Here is a 20,848-nt window from a genome sequence, read left to right on the forward strand (position 1 = left end):
GCTGTCCCTACTTCTACCTTTTGCACACCTCCTTTCTATGTCTGAGTTTTATCAGGAGCTCCTTGTTCATCCATGCAGGCCTTCTGCATGATTTCCTGCTTGTTGGGTTGGACTCTTCTTGTGCTTGGAGGAGGTGATTCTTGAATATCAACCAGCTCTCTTGGACCCTTGTCCCCATAAAGGCTGTATCCCATGGGATTCTTCCAAGCAGGCCCCTGAACAGGCTGAAGTCTCCTCTCCCGATGGTCAGGGTTGTGATGCTGCTTTCTCTCCTGCTCCCTCCTTAAAGGATCCTGAACTCCACCATCTCATGTTTGCTGCAGTCAAGGCTACCCCTGACTTTCATGTCCCTGACCAGTTCTTCCTTGTTTACAAGTATTAGGTCCAGGAGAGCACCTCTACTCACTGGCTATAAATTAAAAACTAAATACAGCAATTAATGTTTCCTCGTGAGGCCATATGACATTCGTAATTTTTAAATGAGCTAGACTATGTCCTGTGGTCTAGGTTTTCCATGCAAATTTTAACTAAATCAAAGGTTAAATTTAAGTCAACTTACTATAATTTTCCTTTACAGGCAATTCTTTAAGCTCAGAACGATACTATTAGGGGTCATGCAGGAGCTTGAAGATAAAGAGAGAAAACTGGTGATGGATGGAAGTGAAAGAACAGTGATGCAGAGAAAGAAGAGTGGACATTAGGACATTCCTTTTCCCCCACCCACCCCCCCTCAAAAAAAAAAAATAAAAAAAGACAATGAGAAAATGGCCACTAACAGATGGGATGAGACACAGGATTTTAATCTTACAGTCAGATTGGGATCTGAATCAGGTTAGATTCAGAGTAAGGGATGCAACAGAGCACGTAGTCAATTGGTGGCAGCCTGCTGGTCTGCATCTCTCGAAGGGAAGATCAAGAATTCAGAAGTGAAAGGGAGAGATGGTCTTACTATGAGAGGCTTAAAACTGTATTCATCTGGGGCTCCATTTAACCTCCAAGAATTTTGTGAATGCAAGAGGCACAGAAAGTAAGATAGGAGTGAATAACGAGATATGGGAAATTAAGGATAACTAAATAAAAAGTGGAGAGAGGAGAAAACAATGACTAAGTGAAGATAGGATGGCACTGGGGAAGGGGAGCACATGGGAGAGTCAGGTCCACATTGTGGTAGGGGAGAAATGTGGAAGAAGTTTCCATTCAGAGTCTGATCTAGCAGTATCTGAGACTCAGGATAAAGTTTTCTTCAGCTATACATACTGCTTTTTGTATTTGGGCTTGAGTCTGCCCTGCCACATAGCGTCCATGTAGTAAGAGAGTGACTTCACCCTCCCACCTCCTCATCTCTTCGCTGTGCTGGGTGGCTTACTCTAGAGCATAACCACAGAGGCTGCAGCCGTAGGCCAGCCTAGGGGTCATGAACCATTTGGTGATTTGGGCTCATGGGTGGGCTCTGTGCTCGAGTGGCAGCGAGTCAAGGCTCTCACAGCAGTGGGAGACAAGGGCACTTCTCTGAGGTACTGTTCAGAAGTGGAAAATATCCAGAAACTGACTGCTAGGTGAGCCATTCAAAGGTGGCCATTTGTACTTCTGCTCAATCTTCTCTTCCAGCTAAGCAGCTTGTCATATTTTAAACCATCTTCATTATTTTGCTGCTTTTCTCTAGGCTTTTATTTTTTCAATTCCGCTTTTTGAAACGGGAGAGAACATGAAGTTGTTAAGGTCATTGTATTTATAGGCTTTATTTTCGTTATTGTTCTCTTTTTTAGTCCTTTGAATTCTTCACACCTTAATAATATTGTTGTGCATTTTGACTACTGTTGTACACTGAACAAATGGTTTTATTGAACTGTCCAAAATACTTTCTATATCTTTTTCTCTGAATAGGTGCACTTAATTTAGAACTCATTTCTACATGGGAGTAATTCACATTATTTTTCCAGTGCGTATTGCCTCTTGTCTACACTGAATTTTATCTGTTGAGTTGCTTAAACATATAACTTTGTTCAGCCTTTTGGAAGTTCTTCCTAGCTTTCTCTAATCTTGAGTAGCCTGTGTCACTTTGAATGTGAGTTTTAAAGGTTCCATTAATACTTTAAATGGTTTTTAATTTTTTGTTTTGTTTTGGGATTGGCAAGGCAGTATCAAAGGTACATTGAAAATACCTTTGTTCAGCCAAGCTGCAGTAATTGGTTCTGTCTCTTGTAGTTTGAAGAAAGTGAAATAAAGTGAAAATACCCATTCATAACAGGAAAATGTAAAGTCAAATAGGCACAAAGTTTTTAATATTTAATTTTCCACATTATAAAGCAGACTCTTCTTCTCTGCCTTCCCATAAATGCAGAAATGGATAGGATTAATTAAACATTAAGCCATTATTCTTCCTAAAAGAAAAGTCCTTGCGATCATGTTTGATATTAAATATTCCCAAGGTGATCTTTCCTCCATCTGAATTTTCCCCATCTTTGGTTTAAAAAGCAATTGATAATAAAGAAATAAATATTATGTCATCATATTATTCTTAACTTTTTACTGGAGGAGAAAGAGGCCTTATTTTGTAAATTCTCCTTTAATTAAATAATTGACGGGAGGACTGATTCCATAATGGAAATGTTGTGTGACATTCAGTGCAGTCACTGATTTAGAAATGAGACAGTGAGTCTGTGGAACGAAAAAGGTTTCTAGGTCCTTAGGCTCTAGGGAAGAAGCATATTTACTCTCTAGACTGTTTGCCTTCTAGAAAAGGAGGTGGAGCAGGGAATGAAGCCAGCAAAATAGGGCCACTAGCATTTTCAGCTGATTATATGCGGTGTCAAGAAGGTGCAATTTCTAGCTATCTGTGGGATATTGCTATGGGCTGACAGAGTAAGAAAACAAGAAACATATGAAGTAAACTCAGCAAAGCAAAAAATGCCATCCAAGAAGAAAATAAATACCAGAGAACTTCTTTTTTGGTAAAAAAGTAAGTCATGCTTGCTTAAATTACTTGAGGATTTTGTTTTGTAACTATGAACATACGAACATAACTATTGCATTTGCTGTATCCTGTAATCTTTAATTTATCTCTATTATTTGCTGCATTACTCTGTAGAGTGTGCTTAGGCTAAAAGGATGGTTCAAGCCTACGTAATAAACATAGCAACACTGAATAAAAATAGTAGCTACTGATCTATTTACAAAAGTTAATGGGGAAAAAATAAATTGTCTTTATAGACCCACAAAACTAAAGGAAGAGGGGAGTGTTCATGTAATGTATTTCCTGATGTGATACTGGTAAATAATGAAGAATTATCAGGCTTGAAAAGGTAGGAAACTTGAAGGAACATTCTGAACATTTACCTATTTTGAGATTCCCTTTATTCTTCCATGGATGTTCATAGGAATTCTGTTAATCATTAAATTTCCCTGCTCTATTTTGAGCAGTAACTCTACAGTTTGTAGCACTTTCTTTTAATCTCCCAATGGTATATTTACTATCTTAGAGCATATGTTAACAGCACAGAAGAATCCTAAAGGAGGAAAAGGGAGACCTATCATTACTCAGATGTACATAATCTTCTCACGGGCAACAAATATCCACCAGTATCTTTCTGAAATGAAACCAACAGTGAACATATGATACAAATTTGGGATGCAAATGTCAGTGGGAGAGGAAGTGGGAGGGAAACAGTACCCCACTGAGTGCTATAAATACGAAAATTCAATCTAAGGTAGGGTCTTTCTAGCTCCTGACTGCCATAACTTTGATTAACCTTGCAGTGTTTCAGCATGGGGTCATGCTATCCAGTTGACACTTTTTCTTTGAGATGTCAGTCACATTTCAATAACTTTCCAGCGTGGGCTTGTAAGTCCTGTCTCTTCATTGACTTTGAATGAGGCAAGTTGCTTATGAATGCAGCTTGAAGTGTCACTCGGATATTCTTGCATTGTGTTATATTTGATTGACATTTCTGGAGTGGTGGAAAAATTCAGGGTATCTAACTGCCCCTGTTTTGACAATGAGGACCCTCTGGTTTTTTATTTTTATTTTTAATTCTTGAGACTCTCTCATCCTTTTGATGATAATGAGATTTGGTAGTGCTTTTTCTTTTTATTACTATTAACAAGCACAGGAGAGTGCCATCCTGCAGATGTGGCATCTTAGCATTTCTGTCTGGAGTTTAGGTTCTCACAGCATGAAAAGCATAAGCTCTGCTAATGGAAGATAATATGTTAATGACAATAGAGTAAGTACAGCTTCAGGAAAGGACATAAATTCCTATAAGTTTAGCCTTCAAGATAGCTTTTGTTTTATGTCTGACTTGAGTAATTCCTAAGGGTTAGGCCCTTAACAGTTTAAAAGGGGTCAGCATGAAGAAAGAAAAGAACATTTCTAGTTTTTAAATGTTTATTATTAGCAACATCATTGACTATAGTTGTTTTTGTGAGAGTTCCACTATGTAGTGGAATGCTGTGTCCCAGAACAGTGATTGTTCCAAGGCTGTGTTATTCAATAAGCTGATTTATAACATATGACTACAGTTATAATCCAAGAGTTGCTCCATTTCTTTTAAAGAAAATAAATATTTCTCTGCTGTAGCCACTTGAGGTTTATCATCTTGTTTTCAGGAGTGCCCAGGCTCACATAAACAGACTTACCCCTCTTCCAGTGTTAACAGAAGATGATGCAGTGTTTGTGGTGGAGGAGGGGAGAACTCTGTAAGATAAAATAGTTATATCTATTTCCTAATGTTTCATCAATTTGGTTCCCAGGTAGTGGAGGAAAATGAATAGGAGTGTATCTGATTTTTCAGCTACTGCTACAGCCTCTTTTTTCAGCTTAACAGAAAGTATATAAAAACACTTAGTGCTGGAAACTAGATGTAAAACAATAGCTAACAAAAGCTCCTCAGCAAGAGTAATCTCCTGTAGTCAGTGAAAGTTGAAGACATTAAATTCACAAGAGAACTTATTTTTCTACTGCAAGTCCTGCAGGAAGCATTCATGCTGAGATGCAAAAAAAAGAACTAAGGTCTGTATCGTGAGCATTGCCATGCCAAACTTTTGCATGCATGTCTGTCCGCGAGACTGAATCCTGAGTCTTGGCTGGGCACCCGTGTAGTGCACAGGGAGAGCGTGATGTCTGGGGATGGAAGCCACAAAATTCACTGTGATGAGGAGAGAGCTATTTACTTCAGCTAATAGCAGGGAGGAGAGGGTTGTCTTATGGATTATCATACACAGTTTCAGCAGCAGGAATGAAAAATATCCCACCACATCTCATAGTCTAGTGCTAGGGCACTTTACTTGGAGACAGGAGTTGGAATACTCTTAAAAGACAATTGAACTGAATCCTCTCACATGTTACATGAGTGCTTGAACCACAGGATAAATGAGACCAGTGGTTCTTCCTGAAGACAAGTTTTATTTTTTAAGTGGTGCTTACAGTGGTACTTTGTAGACCTCAATCTGCTACAGGTGCTTAAGAGTGCCTTGGGAGATCAAGTCCTCAGAAAGGGGAGGCAGAAGAATATCTGGCAGGGCTTAGGTCTGCACTAGGTGTGAACCTGTTCAGCTCTGTCAAAACTGAGACTTTAATGCATATACTCAGAAGCAGGACCTTAAATGAGTGGTAATCTTTAGCGACCCAGAATGAGGCACCTGAGAAATTTAGAGGGGTTCACATATACTCTAGCAGCTGGATTTTCAGGATTGTCATTTTGTCTTAGGTACCTATGTAAACCTGTCTAAGATCTTTTTTAGATCAGGAGAATCCCAGCATGAATTTGTAAGAAATAAGAAGATAGTATTTTAATTAATTTGACTTTAACTTACTTGGAATTTAATTTTAACTTAAAATTTAATGATTACATTCAAAAGCTCCTCTTCTCCTTCTCTTTACATTTGTGCTAATACTTACCACTGAAAGACTGTGAATATTAATTAATGTTTGTAGAAGCTTTGAGATCTTTTGCAGAACTAGTAAGTTCAAATTTGTGCAAAAAATAGTGCTTTGACTGAGATAACAGCTTCTTCCTCTAGTGCACATTGCAAATGAATGTTATGTTTTATTGTAGCACTTGATGGTATCGAGATTAACCTTAATATGTTTTCTTTGTCGCTTACACAAAAAAAAGGAATGTTGATCTACAAAAATGTAACAATTACATATATACACTATTTCACCGGCTGTCTAGAAATCATGATCTTAAATGAAAAGCAAACATTTGCATTCATAAATGGTTAGGTGCCTTAGCTAGTCATAGTTTTCTATGGTGATTTCATTTCCATGAGCAGTTGCACTAATTTCTTATTACTCTAATACCTTTAAAAATGATTTTAAAAACAATACTAGCATGTTTTACTCAAAGGTGGAGGTTGATACCTTTTAAAGTAGTTCATTTTGATTTTTTACTCATGTATTTTTAAATATCATTGCATACAATGTGATATAGTGCAAAAATTTGTGTATATGTGTACATATATAGGTATGTATTATACGTGCAATATAATGTGCATAAAATACTGAAAGTATTTTTTCAGCAGCAAAATTATGACCAGCCTAATGATAGGAGCTAATACATTGAACGCGAGACCTTGAAAAGCCACATGATATTGACCTCATTCATCATTTACCTATCTTGAAATCTTTTTTTCTACAAGTGGGGAAAAAAAGAAAAAGATGTATTTCCCCGTGGACAGTCATGAGCAAAGAGGAAAGAAATCTGTGGCATGACTCGAAATATCACATTGGGGGGTCATTGTCTAACTGCTGAGTTGTGTGTGACTATCACAATAAATGCCTATGGAAAATCCTTTAGTTATAAAATAGGTGTTGGAAACCAATTTTCTAAGGTAGGAATCCAATTTGTCCTTAATATTAGATGCCTAGTGAATTATTTCTCCTGATCTAAGTGCCTATACTTTTATACAGTTACTGAAGAGGTTTAAGGTGTTTAAACTTATGCAGGCAAGATCTCTCTCTGGAGGCCTGTGGAGGTGCCTAACTTCCCTTCATTGACTGTAAAAGCAACTTTACATGCTTTAGAAAGTTTGGTTTGCCAGATACCCATGATGTAAGTACGAGTAAATTGTTAAGTTAGATGGGCTGAGTGCTAATGGTACTTTAATCACATTTAACCCGTAACATTACGTCTAACGAGTGATGACTACAAAGTAGAGAAAAAGATGAAGGGCGATGCTAGATTTATATATGCAGCTTTGGGTGGGAGCATACATTTGCATTATTGTGATTATTCTAAATTTTCTAGAAGTCCTGCTTATTTTGCTCATACAATTTTACCAGGAGATTCAGTGAATTTCAGGATGAGAAGAAGAAAGATGTTAGAAGGCATCTGCCTCTGTATCCAGTACTTTTTGTTCTTTGCAACCTCTACTTTCTAATAGTCTGATTGAATCTGTCTCATAGGGCTAAGTGACTGTGCTTCAGCCATTTCTGTTGGGAGATTTTCTTCACAGCCTTACTGAATCAGTATCATTAGGAAATCTTTCCTAATATTTTACCTCCAGGATCTACTGAGGCTTTTAGAGTAGCGCTGTAGCTACAGGACTGCAGAACAATACCACAGATGAGCAGTGGAAAGGAGGATATGTGTTTCTGGGATAATGACAACAGAGTGAAGGAGTTCCCGTTTCCAGAAGTCCCAGAGACAAGTATGGGTGAAGTTTTAGTGCCATAGTCACTCCTTACTTGATTGTAGCCATGCATGGGTAGAATTATCCCCATAACCTGGGTAAATATGGCCTTAATTTCAATAGCATTTTTTTTTTTATTAATTCTACTTCATTGTATATTTTCACTTTAATTTCATTTGGACTTCCTTTTCCTACAGAAAAGGTCTATATAAACTAGAAAATAAACGAAAAAGGATCACTGACACGTAAGGAGATCCACAGCTCAATAACTTATCAAAGCTTAGAGATGCTTATTACATATATTCTCAATTTTCATTCACAACATGCAAAGTGCAAACTCTCTATCTCTCTTTTGACTGTCCTGTCGGTAAAATGGACTAAATTTTTTCCATGTGCAGGATAGATTGTCTATTGAGATCCATGAAAGTAAACACAATAAAAATTCTAGCGAAATGTTATTGTCTGGAATAAGTAGTTACTTTTGAAGTCTCACTATTTCAGCTGCTTTAGTTGTACAGGCCACAGGGTTTAATATTTTTTGAGGGAAAAATTAGGAATTTGTTTGCATTATTCATGCTTTGAAAATGGCCTGTGTGACAGCTATTTTCATAACTCATTTTTACTGCAAGTTTATCACGTACCAAAACTCCCACCAAATTGAGAAATTAGGATAGTTAGGATTTTACCTAAAGTATTTTCATGCTTTATTTTAAAGAAATACCTTCCTTACTGCTAATATACATTGTCATGAACAGGAAAATATAAACTTGTGAAATCATATAGTGCTTTTCCTCACTTCAGCAGACTAAAAGAGTTTGTCCTTTTCACCGTTAACAGGATGGCTTTTTAGTTAAAAAAAATTTGTACTCTCCCTTTCTCCTAATCCAGGAAAGATCTATATCCCACCTAAATGGTAGTTTCATAATATGTAGTAAGGAAAACGCTAGCAGAAAGAACAATATTAAGCCTAGGGTGTTTTTTCTGTTACAAGTCTGTGGAAGGGGCGAGTCAGAAAATGAAAGCTATCTCTCTGTCCTATCTTTGTTTCCCCCTGCAACCACACAGGAACCATCAATAAAGGGTCTTGAGCATGTTGAATGAAAATAAGGAACAGTAATTGAGGGACAGAATTTTTCTCGTCAATAGCCCGAGTTGCTTGATGTATGCAGATTAGCAAGGGTCTTGTTTCATACTGTTCGCTGCCTGAATCCAAACACGGTTAGCAGCTGGAACCCTAATTTCCTCCTTGGTGGAATTAAGTTAGATCTATATTTATTCAGCACCTTTTTAGGAATCATATTTATGTAATCATAGAAGGGTAAGTTATTTGCGGCTTGCTGCTCCTCTGTTATAACAGCTATGTTTGTGTCCCCGAGTACAGTCAAATTAATAATTCTTGATATATGCCAGGTTATATTGCTCTTTCCTGACCAAATAAACTAATTTAAATATGTTACTTGTACTACACTTGGATGCTGACCCTAGTAAATTGTGGTGACATCCAGAAAATTGCTCATTAGGAAAAGGTATTTAGAATAAATGAGCTGTAGATTGAAGGAGCAAATGTGCTATAAATCTCATTTTTTATGTGCTTGATTTAATTTACAGTCCCGGTTCTGGTCCATCTTCATCTGGATGTTGCTTTCGTCTTAAAAAGATTTTAAACAAAATATACAACCACAGAACAGGGTATTTTGAAAATGCTCTTACCCTTGTCAGACCCTTGGGCTTTAAAGGAAAGTAAGAAAAGCATGTTTGCCCTAATAAAAGCATTTTTTCTAAAGCAAAAACAAAAATAGCAATTTCTAATGAAAAACTACTAAACAGTAAATAAAATTCAATGTACCATATGGCAATTATGCCAAAAGATTGAATTTATTACCAAATAAAACTGTTGGCTTGTGCATTTCACAGTTTCCTCCATTCGCAACCACTATGCTTTCAGAGGTTTTCTGTAGGGTTAGTTGCCCAGACTTCTGCAAAAACAACAGTTTATCCTTATTGCAGGAGGTGTTGGGAAATCAAATCCAGCTGGAGCATGGAATGACATTACAGACTGGTCCTGTCCCAGCTGCATGACACATGCCAAAAGCTGATTTTTCAGGGCAGATATTTAAAGAAAAGCCTACAGAATTATATTTGTTCTCTTATGGAAGTGTCCATGTATTTTTCATACTTTTACGTGTTATTCAACATTTTGGCAAAGTCACTGTTTGTTGTCACCTCAGTGAAAATATTTTTACACATCACTTTTGAGCATTACTCTTATAAGGAAAAAACCAAAAGTAACAGCCTATGTACGAGTTTGAATTGATTACTAAATACTATTTGTGTATGATAGACTTATTGCATCAGAAATAGCTCGATCATAGTCATACTAACTTGTATCAGCTTTGGATATGATCTGTTATGTTTTTGTTTTATCAAATTATATTATTTTTCTGAAAAAGAATTATGAGACTTCAGAGCATTTCAGTTGATAGCGTTGCAGGAAATTCTTGTGAAATTTCTTATTATGTTCCCTAATCTCAGAGAGTCTGCTAATGAATCCAGACATTCCAATATGATTTTGAATTCTTAAAAATGTGTTTAAAACGTGAAATATTATGTCATCAATATCCTCTCTAATGTATAGTTTTACTTAGGTCATATTGTGAGAAAATATTTCCCTTCTTCCTCCCCCTCCCGTTTACTGCAGCCATTCATCCATGAAAGTGGACATTTGCATTATCACCTCAGATAAGATTGGGTGTCTGAAGTTGTGAATCTGTGACGCAGTTAACATGCATTCAGCATGCATATTTAGACAACATTTGTGTCGAGCCTTCATTGTAACTTGCATCCAAATTGTTAAATTACGTTTGTTTATGCAGGCACCTACTGCAGGAACTTTCTTGCTATGTTCAGCAGTGCTTACTACATTCAAATTCTATTGGCAAAGAGAGGGTGAAGGGATAAATTTGAAGACGTGAGATCCCTTCACTTCCACTTGGGCACGCAGTGTAACTCTCACAATTAAGTTGGCAGAGATCCTTGAGACATGAAAGGGAATCCTTCAGCAAGGACAACGGTGTTTTTATTTGGCAGTAGGAAAAGATGCAAGGGAACACAATTAAGCTCCATACTCTAGCACTGAATGGCTTAATTCAGCTATGCTCGTTCACCGATATTTCACTCCGGTTGCTGTGATTGGCATGGAGAGGAATACAGAAAAACGAGTCCACAGAAGCTCTCTTCACAAGGACAACTTACTTATCTATAACCTGTCAAATTTGCCAACAACTAATGTCAGTATATTAAGCCCTTTCTGAATGTATTCACACAGATGGTTCGGTAGATCAGTGCTGTGGACAGAACTAATCCTTGAATCTCTTCCCTCTCTCAGTTCTCTCCCGATTTGCCTTCTTTGGCGTCTAACGTCAAGAAAATAGTATAATGTGAATTTGTGAACAATATTTTCAGCAGCTTCATGCTGATACAGAATATCCCTGAGAGGCAGCATTAATAATGGGTTAGCACAACACATTTGCTGAAGTGGGTTTGATGCCTTGATTGAGTTTCCGTGGTGCGTTTGTTGTTGCTTTGGGGAACGTGCAGATATTGAGTTCAACAGACCATAGAATTTTGAATTAACCTCTCTTTTTCTTTTCAAGAATATAATGGCTTCACAATCTGTTCTTACTTTGGCCTTTTATTTAAGGGAGAGAAGAGAAGGTTTAACTAAAAAAAAATGCCAGTTTGGGGAGCTTTGTGAGGAAAAATAAATATACGTAAGTAAACCCTGGTTCATAAGAATCTCTTAGGCTACTTTCCCTCCAGAGTGCAAAAGATGAAAACCATTAGCCCTGAGTACGGATACGGCAACACCAGTTACAGCCTTTGTTTAGGAGAAGCCTCTGATGAATTAGAGAGGCTTCTGGATGACTTTCAAGAGTCCTGTTAAGCCCTGTCAGGGGTGTCATTTTAGGTAAATCCTTCTTTTCCTGGGTATTTTAATTAAATAATATAATTTTATAAGCTGAAAATTAAAAAAAGGAAAAAAAAAAAGAATCTTTTTTTTTATTCCCTGCTGCTGTGTTCAAGTATGTTCTGGTTGCCTTTTCAGTCAACTAGAAATTTGCTTCAAGGGTCTCAAAGCACCAGAGGATCAATCTGATCTTTGTATTATTTCCAAAGCCTAAGAAGTTTCTTTTTTGTGTGTGTTTGTCTGAGGGAGATATACACTTGCGTGGGGGAGACGGTAGTTGATAATAACAATTAGTAGTTAGAGGCTGTATCTATATCACAAGGTGAAAAATGCGCTCAGGGTTAACCTAAAGGAAAGTAGGTATAATAATACCAATATATTAATTTGTATACTGAGGCACAGAGTGAGTATGAAATCTGTGTTGTTTAAAAATGGCATGCCTGTCAAAAGGTACCTAACTTTATTTGCATACTGTTACTGGTGCTTAGCTTGTTGCATTACAAAGAATGTACACAATAAATGTAGTCTTTATCGTCAAGATTTGACCATGTATTTACTCTTTAAGCTCTGTTTGCTTATCAAGAGACATGTTTAAGTCATTTTAATTCACTAGTTGCCTACTTTAACTGCATCTCACAGTATTTTGGTTGTGTATCTCAAAAGTAAATGTTTAGATCTAAGCTTTTAATTCTAATTTTAAAGATAGCCAGGAAAACTATGATTATTTAGGATTTGGTTTTATTTTAAAGGAAACTGGATATAAGCCATCTTTCAAATTTGCTGGTTTTACCCTAACTTAATAGCAAGCCATTGGGAAATTTGTGGATGCTCTTTCTACCTAAGTGCTAGTCATGATTGCAAAGGGTTAATTAATACAGCTGTTTCATACTTTAGTGATGTGTTTCCTGAGATTCTCAATCAAAGTTGTTTAGGTTTTAGGCTGTGAGTTAAATTTAGGGAAATTAAATTAACCTTTGGAACAGTCTGTCTATATTTCAGACTTGCAGTAAATAATTTGGGTAAAATTTATTTGCACTAGGAATTGGCTGAACTGAACTGATACTGTCCATAGTTTAACTCTCAAGAAAACAGAGTTTAAGACTTTTAACACTTTTTTATTTTTTGTCATAAGGGCCGAACAGTGGGAATTTCTCCCTTTGTCTATAATTTACTACAGCAAGCAGAAAGATCTTGCCACTTTTCATTGCTCATTGCTTTCACCAGGATTTTTTCCATGTTTTCCTGTTCTCACTGTTTTAGCCCTATTTTTTAGTACCAGTGAGGAAAGCAAGAATTAGGTAAATAGGTTCCTGCAGTAGCACAAGCTTTAAGTACCGTAAGCATAAGGTGAAGCTGGAAGGCCTGGAAGAGTAGGGGGCACTGTTGTTTTGTTATCAACTGACTTAAGGTTGCTGCTCTTTTTGCTGTAGCCTTTGTCCCTACCAGCTCCACGTACAAGAATCAGACTTGGTTGATGAATAGATCTGATTTTCTGAATGGTCAGTACCTATTACTCTGAGCAGGGTTACAGGCATCTGAGAATCCCAGCAGTGCTGAAAAAAAACACGAAACATTTGTTTAATACTGTCTTTTCCACTATTTTTATTACTACTGGGCTCAACTGTAATAGTGACAGAGGGAAATTTTAGCAAAAGTTGTCATGATACTGCCCAGCCCACACAATTGCTCTTTATTTGGTAATCCAGCTTTTTGTATGACACCAAGTGTGGGCAGTTTTGGTATCAGAAGATCAACCGGTTTTTTTATACACAAATAGAAGGCACTTAGCTTGTCACCATATGGAACAAAAGTAATTACTGAGGATGAAAGGCAGAGCAAGACAATTAGTACGCTTCTTGTTTGTCAAGATGCAACCTTCTATATCTCAGAATGCTGCAATTCAGGCTTCATGATGAGGGTTTGTGGGAATGCACCAGAAGTAGTGATTTGAAAGATTTATTCATTTATTGCAGTGACAAATGCAACGGAAACCTGTTCAGAGACTTGCTTTATACTCAATTGCTTCTTGTAAGTGATTCATTTATCAGGTATTTGACTAGGAGGAACCTGGTATAACATTATACTGCTATAAATTACTGCAGAACAAAATATGTTAAATTTCATAGGCTTGCATCTACAGCAGAGCTGATTATCACTATGTCTTATATATCAGGTATTTTCTTTGATAGGGTTCGGCACCTGTTGAGCTTGATCTTTCTGTAGTAGTCTTATAGCATGGTAATTTATAATGATAAATATAAGGAAACTGCAGATATAAAGAAACAGTGTAAAGAGATTGCACATAATTTCCTGTCTTCTTTCATGAAGCTCGGGTCAAGGTTACAAGAGGGGATATCCATTTTCCGTGACAGAATATTAAATAGTGAATCTATTTTATAGCATAAACTCAGATGTTCTGTGATCTAGTTTCAGTAAGTCCAGTTTATTGCTGTGGGATAATTCTAGTTTACAGTCACGTGCTTCCTTCACTTTTCTTCCTCAGGGAAACTTCAGCCCTTAAAACTGTGAAGAAAACGATCTCCATGAAAGTCTCATCAGAAGAATCCATAACTGAACACCCACAGAGAATATGTTAGCAATCTCCACGGTCCATACTAGGTACTTTGATTTTGCCAAGGAGGCAATGCTTTATGAGAATTAGAAACCCCTGCTAAACCTTTAGCTACCACAGGTCCTCCCATCCTCAGTGAAAAATTATTTAACATGAAAAATCCTCTTTTATCTAGGCTCCATTCTATCCATTTTCCCTTGCATTTTCTTCACCCTCTCTGATCAGGAAGTTCTCCTGTTGCCTGATACTTTGATTCTTATATATGAGTCAATGTATTGGATAGGAAATCTGGGGAGAATGAGGTGTCTGGGTCCCGGTGTAAATCCTTGCCTATTTCAAAAGTCTCTATGCCACGTTCATAGGACTTTTTTTTTTTTTTTGGATAATCCTTTCTAATCTTGGAGTCATGAGTGTTTAAGTAATGTGTATAAACATGACTATTCTACTTTACTCTATTTTCTTCTTCTTGCCACAACATTTTTCTTAAATGTAAAGTTTCTTAGGTATTCCCTGGTGATTGTTTCATATGTGTAAAAGTAAGAAAATGGAAAATGACAGAACAAGAATAGACTTTCTGGAGCCTTTCTTATCCAGAAAAACATTTTTAGATAAATTTTATGGTGCACATTCATAAAATGGTCTACTATGCATAAAATAATTAAAATAACCTGAAAATAGACACTATATTAATTATTCCTTAGGTTAAAAATTGTGTTGATAATCTTTAATAAAAATTACCAAGCTCAACTGAAAATATATTTAAATATAGAAGTTTTGGTGTATGTAGTTAATGTTCTAAAATAATATACTGTATGATCATATACCAATCTACTTCAGCTCCTCTGTATGCTTGCGTAAGTATCTATTACTGATACAGTTATTACAATTTCATAGTTATAATGAAAAATTGAAGCCAGAAAGGGTAGGTTGCACCAAAAAAAAAAGGTTATTCTCTAACTGACCTTGATGGTTTAACTACTGTCTTACTGCCAGCAGAGCCACTATGTGTGTTTGTTGATTGACCTGCGTGAGAGTGTCAACAGCTTGTCCAGGATTGCTGTGTTTTTGTTTTCCTTTTGTATTTCAAAGACAGGAGCCTTAATTAAGATTTGTGTGATGACTTTAGCTGAATTTGTCTTCATTTAGCCAGAGCTTTAAAAATACTTGATAGTGTTGTTTATACTATTATAATTTCAATGCATTTTACTACACTAGATGATACAGTGATTTAGAAATGCATGTGATAGGGTTTCCCTCCATTTAAAAATGGACTTTCTCAGTTTATTCTTGTAGGCACGTATTGTCTGCTCTGACCTGCAATTCATGTAATAAATCATTTTTAACGCTGGCACAGGTGTCCTTTTGAGTTTAAGTACGCTTTCCATTCATATTATCTGCTATAATTTTTTCTGATGTATGGCTCATTATCACATCATTCTGTGCATGCAAGTATTTTTATAGCCTCAGCTTTTGTAGCCTTTTCCACTTCCACAGTTGAATTTCCTATACTCATTTTTGAGTTCCGTATTCAAAGTGTATGCATGAGCTTCAAAATATCATATTCAAATCACTCTTGCAATTTTTCAGTGAAATTTGAATCTGTCTGAACCTGATTTATTCCCCAGTCTGAAAACAAATGGTCTGATCAAGTAATGATTGAAAAAGTAGCTACGAATTCAGAGTTCTCTGTAATCTCAGCTATAGAGAGCTGTGTATGGCATTACAGCAGTGAGGGTTTGACTGCAGAAATTCTCTGCTAAGGATAGTAGTTCTTAAACATACAGGCAGTCTTTCTGACAGGTTGTGTTTAAGGAGTACAGGACTGTTCTCTAGAAGTCATGTTCTATACCAATTTTTAATTGGTATAGCTATTCATTAGTCTTCAAAAATCAAAAAAAAAACCAAAACAAAACAAATGAAAAAACCAGTTGATCTGTCTTTTCCAGTCCCTTTCCAAAGCAAGATCAGCTGCACTTAGGTCATTCCTGATAGGTGCTTGTTGCTTAAAGACACCCAGCTCTGCGAATTTTTACTTAGTGATCTCTCCCATTGTTTCAGTAACCTTCCTTACTGTTAGAAAGTTTTTTGGCATCTTACTGTAATTTAATCTCACTACTTCTTGGACATGATGTCACTGTTTCTTGGACATGGACAAGACATTTCCTCTTTGCAAGGAACAGATAGTGTAAATGGAAGCTTTTATACATTGAAAGATTGCTATCTTCAGCCTCCTCTTTTTTACCTTTAGCAATATCAGGTCATTCAATCTCAGTTCTTTCATTGTTGGCCAGACTCCTGATCATTCTCCTTCGGACTTCATCCTGTAGGTTCATGTCTCTTGTGCTGCCCAAAACGGAACAAAAACATTCCATCTCAGGTTTTACCAAAACTGGAGCAAAGCGAAAGACTTACCATGCATATCTTGCAGAGAGTTCTCAAGTTTATATATCTCAGAGTGTCTTTCTTGCTACAGAATGACACTCTCAATTTCTTTTTATATTGAATCCATTCAAATCTCCAGATCTTTCCTTGAAAAACTACTACCCAAATAGTTGTTCTATGTATGTCTTGTGTTTGTACAGATTTTGCATTACAGCCATACCTTCCAACACACTGACAGGCCCAGTTACATGTTTTCTTTAAACGCAAAGCACCCATCATATTAATAAAACTTTAAACAGACTTCTGGGGGAGAAGAGAGGGAGGGAGGAGAAGAAAGCCTTTACTTTTAGCAATGACCTAATGATAATTGCTCTCTAGGAACAGTTACATAGCCAGTTTTGCACCCACACTATATTAGTACGACTTAGATGAGCTTTGCCTTTTTTCTATACTTTTGACAGTTTTCTGTGGGTTAAGAGCCCTGAGGACAAATAAATGACCCCAGCTGCAACTCACCCGTCCACAGTCTGTTACCTTTTTGTGCTAACAAAGAAATTAATTCGACTGACAACGTTTATTCTTACCTAATTGACGTTGGCTGTTCCTTATGTTTACCAATCGGGCTTTTGATTTGTCCCAGAATTTTTCTGAGACTTGATGGTTAACTGACTGTTGTATTATTCCTAAACTCCTGCTTCCTTACCTTTTTAAAGACAAGTACTGCGTTTTCATTTTTTTCATTCTACTGATACCTCATCTGTCCTTTACAGCTTCACATCTGAAACTGCCTTTTTAAAGATAACATGGTCCTCAGACTACTTTACCAGCTCTCTCAGTACTGGTAGGAGGAAGTTCATCGGGCCTATCTGTTCTGAAAATTAATTCATTTAAGTACTCTGTAACCTCTTCTGTTTGTATTTTCGGTTGAAATCATTCCTTTTATTAATGCTAGTCACCGCCTCTCATTTTTCCCTTTATCAATTAAAATTGATGCAAAAAGTCATTAAACTCTTTGGCCTTCATAGTGTCATCTGTCAGTAACTTTTCCTCTCTACTGGATAGCAGAACAACGCTTTCCTTTGTCTTCCTCTTAGTCAGTTTAAATAGATTCAGTTTGATTAGTGCAGGATGGGAATTTTTAATTTTGCTTTATCCTCCCAGTAAGTCAATTTAAATCTCCACTGAAGTGATTTTTTTTTTTTCTGTTGACTTGCATGTGTTCATTTTCTTTCTAGAAATCAGACTGCTGGTATTTCTGAAAAGTTTTATCCAAATAAATACACATTATTTAAAAAAAAAAAAATCAGGTCAGGAGGTGTCAGTTAAGAGTCAAATTCTAGAGACCTGACAGTTTTGTTTGTTGAGTGACATATTCTGCCCTTCGTTATTGACATACATTGAAAATGAGCACTTCAGCAACTGGAAATAACAGTAGCATGATCAGTCAATCAGAGAGTTTGATGGTTTGAACATTCCTGATTCTCTAATGTGCCACAAAGAATCTCTTATATGCTCGAATAATTTTTGCCACATCTAATAATATTCACTCGTAACTTCTCCACCGGGAAAGAGATGAAGATCTCTGGATAACTAAAACATCAAAACATTTAAAAAAAAAGGAAAACAAAAAAAAAAAAACACAAACAAACTTAATTCTTTCAGAATTAACGGTAATTGAGGTTTTTGCACTCCAATACTGAAGAGTGGTCTATTCCTCTTTTTAAGCATAGGTCTTCTCTTCCCTTGTTTTTTAAATTTTATAATTTGTTAATATCACCCCTTAGATTTACTCCTGATACAGTTTCAAAAAATGAAATACTTAGCAGGAGATTGTCCTTGTCAGTTCATTAGGCCCACGATGAAGGCTTTTTACAGTTGAATTAATTGATACAGTTCTTACTAAACAGTACAATACTGGAAATATGTTCTCTTTCTCACTTTGCTTCTCAAGTGGCATGATCTCAGGATGATTTTTGAGATTTTACATAAAAACCTCACTAATAGGATGGTTTATGGCGGTTGCAGTTGCGTGGGGACGCTCAAGCCACTTACATGAAGTGAGTCCTGCCCATATTTCTCGACCAACTAAACAGAATGAGGTTGCACCATTGCTTGTCCAAAATGTGGGCTGCCTACCAGGTGAAGAATGGGAAAGCTGTCAATCAAGAGAATATACTTCTAGGATGTTTTTTGTCTGCAGATGGGGCAAAAGTTTTGAACATAGAGACATGGACTCTGTAGGTATTTGTATTTGCTATTAGTCACTGCAAGAAAAGCTTTCTGACTAGACGACACTGGGGTTTTGGGTGCTGAAACTGTATTAAATCTTCCCTGGGAAACTTAAAGGAAGACTCGACAGTTATAGGTGAGATGTGTCTTTTGGTGTGTGTAGGAGGAGAACGGATATGGAAGAAAGTGCTTAAGAGTTAAGCTGAATCTTTCAACTTATTATACATGTTCTTCAGGAAGAGTATGTCAAGAGGCTGTCATTGTATATGTAAATAAGAGAACACAGAGCATCAGTAACCAATGTAAAATACCCTGCTATCTGGTCATACGAGATTTCAGGATGTGATCTTGTAACCAGACAACTGGCAAGGAAAACTAGCCCTTTGTTATAATATAGGTTGTCAGTGATGTCAGGGTTGCTAATGTACCATAAGCACTTACAGGCAATTTGCTGAAGCTGTGATAACTAAATTTCATGCCAAGGATGTCTAAATTATTTGTGAGATTTTAACAGCCTAGAATGTAGCTACAACAATTTCTAAGGAATAGAAAACATAAGATTGTATTTTACAGCGATAGTAAATTTAGCCTAAGAGGTGAGAAGTAATTTTAACTCAGCAATATCTAGAGGACATAAAGTTACTGCCACCAAGGTGGGACTTGTTTCTTTTTCTTTTGTTTTTGTTTTTAAGTTTAATCCCATGAACTGCTGTCTGTTGTTTGGTCAGGTGATGTAAGGTGCTAACTTGCTGGAGGCAGCATGGTGAGTGAAATGTTGTTAGAGCCTTGGGTGCCTAATGTCTTTGCCATTTGTTAGCATCTTACAGGTAATTCTGAGTGTGGCTGACATTAATTTATCACAGCCTTATGTATCGCAAAGATGAAATCAATCTCCCCAAGCTAATACAGAAAGAATTCACACAGTATGGAGATGGAGTGTGCATGTTGTAGCTTTCCTCATATGCTATTTATTAAATGCCCTTTGAATAGTTACAATATTTGCACAGCATTACAGGCAAACAAAGCAAAATAAACAACCAACCAAACAAACAGCCTATTTTACTTTAAGGTTTTGTATTTCAGAAAACACAGTGTATTAATCCCTGCATTGTTAAGGAGAGAGTAGGAGCAACAGTCCCGGCAGTCTAGCAATAACTGAAAAGTCTACTCTATCTAAAGAAGATCTCAGATTTCACATTTATCTGGATGCAGTGTGGCATGAGAAGGCCTTTCTCAAATCCTCCAGTCTTCTTTATTAGACTGTTTTTCTTTACCACTAAAGCTGTTGTGGATTTATGTTTTGATTACATTGCAGGTTTGTGCAACTGCTAAGTAGAGTTCAGCTAATGCTGAGACCTCTTGCAGATGCAGTATGCGTTTGGGTTAGTGTTATGCCCACAACTAGAACTTGATGCTAAAATTACTTGGCAATCAAAATAAAACAAAATCTAAGGTATTCAAGGGTTAGGTAACTATTTAGAAGGTTTTGTAGTACACACGTGCAAACATTGTTCTCTGATTCAGGGTATGATTAACACATGTTAGTTTTAATAACCCAGTCCTCTCCATAATAATATTACTTTTTCCTGTTTTATTATATCTATTTAGCTTTTCAACATTATTATTATTATCATTATTTTACATGCACAAATTTATGGAGTGTCTTCAAAACCAGACAGAATTTTAGAATTTTTACTTTTAAGACAGAAATGATGGAAGATTAAAAGGAATCCTATTTGGTTTTATGGAATGTTTTGTTCTTGATAACGTAGTGTCAAGAATAATCACTGTGGCCAGATTATTACAGCGATGAGATAAGCCCCACCACTGCTTTAGTCCTTTTAGCGGTGTTCATACTGTACATCAGATTAAGAGAGAAGTGGTGTAGCAGGAGTCTGGAAATTAAGAGGAATCAGTCTAGACCGTAGGACCTGATCCACAACGCTGGTTCAGTATTTTCTGAATAGGGCTGAAATGATTGCATTCTTCTCCACCTACAGTCCCAGCTTTTATTCATCTAATGCACATGCACAAAGCAGTTACTTTACAATGGGAATTTTATAACT

General features: G+C 36.6%; 1 protein-coding gene across 9 annotated transcripts in view; it reads left to right on the forward strand.

The window, feature by feature from the left end:
• Positions 1–20,848, forward strand: part of PCDH9 (protocadherin 9) — a 693,331-nt gene that overhangs the window by 91,347 nt on the left and 581,136 nt on the right. The gene's annotated exons all lie outside the window — the stretch shown is intronic.

Source organism: Struthio camelus, chromosome 1, assembly GCF_040807025.1.
Source record: "Struthio camelus isolate bStrCam1 chromosome 1, bStrCam1.hap1, whole genome shotgun sequence".
Taxonomy (NCBI): domain Eukaryota; kingdom Metazoa; phylum Chordata; class Aves; order Struthioniformes; family Struthionidae; genus Struthio; species Struthio camelus.